The sequence below is a fragment of the Scatophagus argus genome, chromosome 19, assembly GCF_020382885.2.
Source record: "Scatophagus argus isolate fScaArg1 chromosome 19, fScaArg1.pri, whole genome shotgun sequence".
In the NCBI taxonomy this organism is placed as follows: Eukaryota; Metazoa; Chordata; class Actinopteri; family Scatophagidae; genus Scatophagus; species Scatophagus argus.
This window is the reverse complement of record NC_058511.1, coordinates 16226771-16235101: the sequence shown is the minus strand read 5'-3', so window position 1 is coordinate 16235101 and position 8331 is coordinate 16226771.

Here is an 8331-nt window from a genome sequence, read left to right as displayed (position 1 = left end):
TTTTAAACATTCATATATTTATTTATTTAACTGGCCAGAATTGGTTTGGTTAATAATTCAACAAGGAGAACATTAAAATCCCTTTCAAGTACAAGAGCTGGGCAGCAGCTTATTTGTGTTTGGCAAATAAAGAAGTGTGTGTGTGTGTGTCTATGTGTGTGTTGTGATGCGATAGTGCCCTTCCCTCCCTCTTCATAATCACAGTTGATTTTAACACAATCAGCCTGTCTGCCCTGTTTTCCCTTTTGATCATATGACAGATTCAATCTGAGAAGTTGAAGGCATCTAACAGCCCAAGCTCATGAGACAGACACACACACACACACACGCATCACGTAGTAGCAACTCCTTATCTACTGGATAAGGAGGCTGTTCTCGACGTGTGATTGATGCTGTTGTAGTCCTGCAGCCAAGAGACAGTTTGACTCATGCTATAATTTACATTGCACTTCATTTCCCCTTCCACCTCCTGTCATTATCTGTGTCCAAATTTAGCATACTTGCCAAAAAGTTAAAAATAGTTTTCTGCAATCTCAGCAGTTCTCTGTTCAGAGATACAGTAGCCTACCCAAAGTCAGTTTCAATTCCTTATCACTCCAGTTCACTTTCAGTAAAGCGGTGTATTAAATCACATTTGGACACATTTTCCGTAATTCGATGAGAAAGTAGTTTTTGGAGATCTCTGTGTCAAAATGAAACGAAAAGACAAACTGAGTTAGCATGCGCTTTTTTCTGTTTGGTTATTCATGTTCGTAGAGCCCTGAACCTGTTCCTCATGACCAACCTTTGTGTAAACTTTTGTCTGGGGTTATTTTCCTTTCCTAGAATTGCCTTGTCCCCCCAATACATTTCTCCATTTTTACTCCCTGAAAGCTGTGCATCTCTTCCACTGCTGCCACAGTGGAATGCCCAGCTCAGCAATTCTCCCATCAGCCCACTAATGAGAGCAGCTTTCCCAGCTGTTCTGTCACAGACTCAGCGACTCCCCACTAAGAGTGAAGCCAGCAATACTGAAGAGCGACTGCAGATACATTGAGCCACTATCCGTTCATGCTGATATCTAATTCTAGCATTCATCGGTTACACCAACTCAAAATGTTAATCAGTTAAACTGTATGCTGGCTGAATACACAGATGTCAGATACAGAAGTCAAACTGTGGCACATTTGTTCCATGACTGCTGTGTTTGTCTGTGGTCTTTATGCAGTCTAGCTGGTTACCTGCCATCAGTATTAATCTAGCTGACAGATCAAAGCATCTGGCCCACACATAAAGCTATCCATGGCCCCCGAGGATTCTTGTAAAGTGGATTCCCAGCACTCAGACCTCTGAAGCTTTTGGGTCCATGCAGAACAAAGCATTAAAATACTTGCCAAACTGAAGTTGGGGCGTATTAAGCAGATTGGGAAGTGGTGACACAGTTTGGTGATGGGAGGCCCACTGTACTTTGTCCAAAAGGCTTATGACTCATTAACTGCCAGCTACAGACTGCAACTCGCACCTTTCAAATAAACTGTGGCTGGTGTGAAAAGCTGGCAAAGCTGCAGTGTAAGTGATAAGGCTCAGAATAAGCGAGAGGCCTCACAAACCACATGATGTGTGACACAGTCCAGATATAAGAAGGAGTCTAATGGGGTCAAATGAAAGAAGGGGTGAATCCTGTGAAGAAAGGTGACATTCATCTTGTAAGAACATTGTCACTCATTAGGCTATCACTCTTCCTTTGTTAATTCTAAATCTTAACAGATAGACTAGACCAAGGCACAATCACACCCTTTAAAATTTCAGCCATATTCTTTCTCTATAATATTTCCTTCTTTGAACCAAAAACATGCCAAGATTAATTTGTAACATTTCCAGAATCAGATGAGTTAGTTAGACTTGGAAATCAAAAGGTGTCGCTTGCTTATCTACTGCACATTTCAAACAAACTGACTTTCATTCACCTTCTGCCTGCTGTGCTGGTCACAACATATTTTTCCACTTAATAATTTTCACTTCTTTTTGTCTTGAAAGGACTAAATAAATGTACAGTAACACAAAATTCTCTGAATCCTCTAAATGTCACGTCATTATCCGTGCTGCTAAAGCTAAAAAGATATATAGATTTAGTCATAAACTGAATTAGCTGACAGATTCAAAATTTGACCTGATTGTGGTGAAGGTGAAAAGTTTATGGATCAAGTTATTACTGTTCATCCAGAGGGAGTCATAAATGTCTGAACCAAATTTAAACGCGAGGCTTCCAGTAGTTACAGAGACTTTGGTCAAAGCTTCTAATGTCAAAAGTCGGTGGATCACCAAAGTCTGTCATCAGCTTTTACCTCTGTGGATATGTCTGTGTCCAGACCATGCAATACGATCCATCTAATAGCTTTTTAAATATTTTAGTTGGACCAAAGTGTATTGACTGATTGACCAACTGACAGACAGACATTACCATTCACAGAGCTGTGATGCTAGTATGGCTAATAAAAACAACACAAAAAACTAAGTCTAAAAGTAAGCTTATTCTGCTAGCATTTGCATGTTGGCATGACTCCAAGTTCACTCCATGATAACATTCATGTTATCATTCATGTTATGTCCCTGTCCACTGAGAGCTATACCATTTGTCAGTGTGACAGGCTACTCCTTTCAGTTTATGTGCTGTTAACTTTTATTTTCTCCTGCGGATGCTGCAGGGTGAAACTTGCTGATGAGTTTCTTCTGCTTTCCTTCCTCACAGCCTCAATTCGCTGGAATCTCTGGCACTTTCATCGGTTTATGCGGTTGTGAGGAACTGTGAGGCTGCTTTCAAAAAATGCGACTGGACAGCATTTCTTTCCTTTCCTGTGGCTTTCGATTAATTGCATCTTCCGTAAAGAGACGACTTGCACTGGGATGTACTTGGATCGACCCTGTCAGCTGTGTGGCGTTCGTTGGCTGGGCCGCTGGACTCTTGACCAAAGTCCTTGGGAAGATTAACATTCCTGGGGAGGGGAGGGGGGGACAACTGTTTCTCTGCCATCATAAATAGGCAAGATTAAGCCATGCAACAAAACAAACAACAAGGCTTTCTGTTGTAGCAACATACAATATGTATTGATGAGGGCACCATACATCTAAACAGTTAGTGCACAAGCCTGAATTGTGTGTACTTTGAAAATCTCAAATTCCATGCCTTACCATTGTTCCCATTGTACCCCATTCCTTTTCTATCTACTCCCACTGCTTCCTCCAGCCGTTATCTAGACTTTGTGTGTGTGTGGTGTTTGACCGGCACATGTTTCTGAAGCCTTGTGGCTGCCATGTTGACATTCTTTGAGGCTTGGCCTGCATTTCGCATTTGTGCAGGTCAGGGTGTTTTGTTTGCCTTAACTATTATGGGAGACCCCCGTTGTTATTTCGCACTTTGGAGGAACCTTTAAAATGCCTCTGCTGCGGTGGTATGCTCTGCTACACAGAGGAGACTCGAGCCCCGGGGGAGGTGTCTTTAGAGTGCAGTTCTGTCAGGCTACGCTCAAGCTCCAGACTCACTGACTGAGTTTATTCTTCTGAGGCTTCAGGTGCCCTTGCCACATCCACTTATGAGACAGCCTACATTTATAAGTCACACTGCAGTGTGTGTGTGTGTGTATGTGTGCAGCAAACTTACAGTAGTCCTATGTAAACCCAGGGTCTTTACACACAATGCACATTCATATTTCTCCAGACTTTATACACACAACAGGAGCCACAGTTTCTGAAACATATCTTGATTGTCTTATAGTCCTCCAACAAAAAAGGTTCTTAATTTGAAGATATTGTCAGACAAAGAAAAACAAAAAGGAAAGTTAGATGTGACTATGGTGAGTCTTTTTTTTTTTACTTAGAAGGCATCAGAGTTCACTATCATGAGTCAAAAACTGCAGTTTCATTAGAAATAATTGGGAAATAATTAGGAATGGTGTGTTCACATTCCAAAAACCCTAATGTAAATACATTCAATCTTGTAGTGACCCTCCCTCATGGAACACCAGTTCATTAACCTTCCTTATTAGAAACTTCACTTATTCTCCTCTGTGTCGTGACAGGAATTCTTTATGATGCAGAAACATGAAGGGAAATGGGAGCATGACTTATATCCCACAGTAATAATCCGTAACCTGAGCTGTGTTCTTGGACCATGATCAAAGTGTTACTGAATTGTTAGGATGATGAAGGCTGTGTTTCATTCTTTAATCCTGCTGAATTCAGCTGCAGTGGGTCAGACATTTTCTGGTAACACTTAGCAATAAAACAAACAGAGTTTTCCTGGTACTACTACCACTTACTTTAGCACTTTGAGACTTTAGAAAAAGAGGAGAATGAAAGAGAAAGCAAAATGTTAAAATTTATTGGCCTGTTTGGCTACTGGGACAACATGGACGTGTGATCATGTTTTCAGTTTTGATGAATCTGCCAGAGAACAACTGACTACAGTATTTACACACAGACCAGATAGAGCAGCATTATCTTCCACATAGAATTATGTTTTAGGTGAGCTGAAGTCCACTACCCAATCTTATTTTAGGTCTGTTTTGATTTTCACCAACACCTGAGGGAAATGTGGCTCTTCGGCTGCTAATTCCTCATTAAAGCAATGCTGAACCCCACTGTGAGCCTCATCATTTAAATACCCTTTTAAGAATTTAGATGCTTTTGGCAAGTTGTGTATTTGGAGCAAAGTGAAACCAGACACAAACAGTCTATGGCTCCTTTAAAATGAAGTGGGAAAAAAATGTATCAGTGTTGCTTTTGGAATTTTGTTACATGTAGACTAATTCCCAGCAATGGTGGCTTTTTAGCCATTTAGCTACATGATTGTACACATTTCAGAACTTCATTTCAACCGACATCGTAGCTGTCAGAAGATATCTGACTGAATTACAACTAGGAGACCAATGTTAACAGTATTCACTCTCTCATAATGAGAGTTTAAACATGGAATAAATGTTCACCAGCTCAGTGGCTGCTGTTGTTACTGGACAGTGATCTGCAGACGTTGAGAAGTTTGAGGCAGCTGTTGGGGGAGATAATTTTCCTAACAACTGCTGAAGCAGTAGCTGCTGTGCCAAAATATGGCAATAAAATTCATTCAAATGAAGGCATTATGACTCTTCACATGGCTGAATCATCAACAGGGTACATTCATGACTTGTACGATATGTCAGGATCCCATGAATACGGTTCCAAAGAGGAAAGCATGAGAAAATTGATACCTTTGATATCTTACGTCACTCATACGTGAACCATTCGGCTTTGTAAGTGGTTCTTGTATGAGCCCCAATAAGCTGAAAGACACAAAAAAAACCCTGTAAACGACTGCCACATTACACATAGAAAAATGTTGATCAGAGCAGCTTTTAAATAAATTGTGAATACATTTTACAGCACACGCACCCACAAATTCAGATGGAGATTCACTATTGTATTTTCACTTTAAAAGCTTACAAAATGATTCTCTCCAACACTAACACAGGCACGCTTCAGTTTATTTGCCCAAGATAATGTCTCATCACTATCACATCTAGAAATAAATACCCAGACCTGGGTTTTAGCCCTTTCTATCTGTTCAACACTGTTGGGACACGGGGATGCAGGGTGGAGTGCAGAGGAAACAATTTCCTATCATTGTAGTCATTACCCCTGGCCCTTATCATCACGGATGTTTGTCTAAGGAATCTTGTATTAGTACAGTCCTTGTGAGGTTGAGGATGGTATCCCTCATGATGATGATGGTGATGTCTTGAAATGTTTAGTCTCAGAAGATTTGTAAGCTGAACTACATGTTCATTCATTGGTGTTTTAGTAGAAGGGAGCCCTTCAATGTGCAGCACACCACCCTGTAAATCATGCAAATTGTCTTATATTGATTGTAAGCAAAGGCAGGGGATTATTGATGAAATCATGCAGTGCAAATGGAAAATATATTCAGGATTTATACCATTTTAATCTAAGTGCCACATTCCTCTATTAAAGCAATAATTGGACAATTTTTACAAAAAAGGCTCCTCCTTTTTATTTCTTTCTTTTATATTAGTTAATTGGTGTTGTCTTTTTATTCCTTTTATTTTAGAGCACTTTGTAATCTACTTAATAGCTGCTAGTGATGGCACACTGTGTGAATGATGTGATGCCTTATGCTGCGAACTCCCTGTCGTCATACAAGATGAAACCGGCCTCCTGTGTGGGATTTTGTTTGAAGAGGCAGAGCTCATAAACAAACCACGAGGGAGTTGCAGGAGGATGTTTATGAGGATGTGAGGTAGAATGAATTAGGAACCGCAGGAGTTTAAGCACCGGGACCATTGCCATTCACATCACACATATACATGCACTGTACCGATTAGACCTTCTTGAGGTCTGTAAACCCTGCAGAAGCCCAGTAAAAGAAAAAAAAAAAAAAAACACTGCTCAACTTCAGCAGCACCACTTTTATACTCAGCACAACAACCTTAATAACTTTTGCTGTGCTTTGTTAGTGAGCTATAAAGGCCATTTTCTCACACTGTCTGTGGGGGAGGCCAGATGAGGAGGTTTTACATGAGACAGACAGACAAACAGACAGACAGACAGACACTAGATCAGTCACAAATTCCATTAGTCCGGTAGCCATCTGCCAAGTTTTAAACTTGAAACTAAACCAGAAAGCCCAACGCTATAACACACACAGTGCAAATATGTGAATCAAAACAACATATTTGCACTTTTTTTTTTTTTTTACCATTTATGAGCGTTCCACTTGCTCCATAATGTCTACCATGTGTCTGCAGCAATTGCAAACACCATGCGGCAGCTGCTTTCTCGTTGAGTTGCTCTCCCATGGGAAAAAAAACCTTAAGCCTTATTCATGTTTGAAAGTAAGTAGCCTTTGTTATCTGGGCTGAGCTTGTTTTTGTCCATTTAGGTGCATTTTCAGTACAGCAACCCACTGTTTGAACTTTCATTCCGAGGGTGGTACTCCTGGGAAAACATTAGTCTGAGCGCAGTCCAACTGCTATTTTGGCGCAGTAACAGCCTCTTCTGACATTTATATTCTCCTCTACTTTTGTGCTGTGTGTGTTGTGCTGATAAATGGACATGGAAAGTCAAAAGTTTGCGTATTGAACAAGAAAAAGAGATAAGCCTTCTCGTCTCCTTGTCTCCCAGTTTTGCATTCATGCTTTAGTGGTGGGTGAGAGAGGGACGCAGTGATTGTTCCTCAGTCCTCAGTCAACCTGTCCTGGAATAGTGTCCAATGGCATATTTATAATAATAACCTGTGAATTTCCTATTGTCTACTCTCTCTACTCACTAAGTGATTTTTATACAGCAGCTGTAATTCCACTTTTATTCAGTTCATGAAAACATTTACAATGTTGTTCCAAAAGCTGTTGTCAGTAGGTCTTCCTGGAGAAAAATCCTCACAGGAAACAACTGTTGTTCCAGCAGTAACAACAGTGGTCTATATGGGATAATCAGAAAAATTTGGCAGAGTATTGATAGTTGTTTGCTGATCAAATATATATATATATATATATATATATATATATATATGATTGTTTATGTCAAGACATTACAGAGATGATCATTTTACAGAGATGTCAGCAAAGTGAAGAATAATATAATCCTGCATAATCCTATTGTAAAATGTCAAAATTTAATACTGAAGTGATCCAAAACCCCCGACCTTGCTTCCAAACTCCCTAGAAGGACATGTCCAGCTCTGAGAATGTAGGGTCTTCTGGGGCCAAACACATGCCTGACTGCATACAGCCCAGTCTCACTGCTCAACTGATTCCTTCATGTGCCAGCGATGCGGGCTGCAGCCGGAGCTGTGGCTTTAATGAGAGTGAGAGTTAAAAAAGCAAAAGACCAAAGTGAAGAAAGCCTTCCTTTGTGTTGGTGTGTGTATGTGTGCGAGAGAAAGAAAGAGAGAAAATGCATTTGAATGTGTTGGTTCTCTGAGTGTGCGTGTTTGTGTTTGTAGGCCTCGACCATCTTAAAAACCAACCACCTTCACCGCCAGCAGGTTCAGCTGCAGAGGCAGCAGTGTAACAGTGAAACTCCAGCCAAAACAAACACGGCAGTAACCCTGTTTCACTTCGGATTCCCCCTACTCTGAATTTTTGTGTTCTAAAAGGTGCTCTTTGTCCCCATTGATGTGTATTGATCTGGTGAGGCACGTGGGAGTCCACCCTCACTAAAAATTGGCCCAGGAGGGCTGTTTTTCTGAAACAGATACAGCCAGCTGAATATGCACGCTTGGCGATTAGTAGCAAAGTAGATTATTAGCCCTCACAGACCGGGCAGTAAGACCTTTCTCTGCTCCCCACAGCTCCTTTGGTA